Source organism: Colobus angolensis, unplaced genomic scaffold, assembly GCF_000951035.1.
Source record: "Colobus angolensis palliatus isolate OR3802 unplaced genomic scaffold, Cang.pa_1.0 Scaffold122, whole genome shotgun sequence".
Lineage (NCBI taxonomy): Eukaryota > Metazoa > Chordata > Mammalia > Primates > Cercopithecidae > Colobus > Colobus angolensis.
Window position 1 is genome coordinate 36,340 of NW_012113364.1, and position 1,164 is coordinate 37,503.

Genomic DNA, 1,164 nt, shown 5'->3' on the forward strand with positions numbered 1-1,164 from the left:
AGCTACTCGGGAGGCTGAGGCAGGAGAATTGCTTGAACCCAGGAGGTGGAGGTTGCAGTGAGCCGATATCACACCACTGCACTCCAGCCTGGGTGACAGAGCAAGACTGTCTCTACGAAAAAAATATATATATATATTTGTAGAGACAGGGTCTCCCTGTGTTGCCCAGGCTGGTCTCAAATTGCTGTTCTCAAGGGATCCTCCTGCCTCCTTCCTCAGCCTCCCAAACTCTTGGAATACAGGCATGAACCACCGAGCCTGGCCTCTACCACTTTCTGATGGCCCCCACTACCACCTCACGAGTCCAAGCCAACACTGTCTCTTGCTATAGACTCCTAATTTCTCTCTTTAATTCTTTCCTTAACCCTCTTCCATTCTCAACGCAGTAACAAGAAGAATCTTGTAAAATGTAACTCATTTCACTCTTCTCAAAAATGTCCATTTCAGAGTAAAGGTCCTAATTTACGCTTCTGTCCAAGAGGAAGTAACAAAGACCAGATTTACCCTCCCAGCTGCAACAATAAACAAAAAAATGCATGAAACAATGTGTTTTTCAAGACACTAGACATGAGGTGACAAAAGATAGTGTTGGAGAGATGGTAAACGTGAGGTGAGCCCTGCAATTGCTTAGCTGGAGAACTAAGGCCAGCTGACTTTTTTGGTTGTAACAGAGCTGAGTCCAGAAAGAACAAGGTAACTGCAGCTTATACGGAAGGGTACCACAGAGAGAGTTCTGCAGAGAGAGAGAACCCTAGAGATCTGCAGAGAAACCCCTGGATATGTAGCAGAGTACATCAGCACACACGTGTGACATACTTGCTTCTAGGGAAAGAACCATCTGAATGCATTGAAATAGTGCTTGACACTCAGGGCCAAAAATGGTGCCTGTTCAGAATTCACAGGTCATTGGGTAGAGGACTAAGCAAGGTCTTGCCTCATTAGAGGGGAAAATTAGCCTTAGATTGCACACTGCCTAATACCCCCCTAACAGGGCATAACAGCAAGAATTGAATGCGTCAAATGGTTCCCAAGTAATTTTTTTTTTTTTTTCAAGACAGAATCTCACTCTGTCTCCCAGGCGGGAGTGCGGTGGCATGATCTGGGCTCACTGCAACCATTGTCTCCCAGGTTCAAACAATTCTCCTGCCTCAGCCTCCCTAGTAG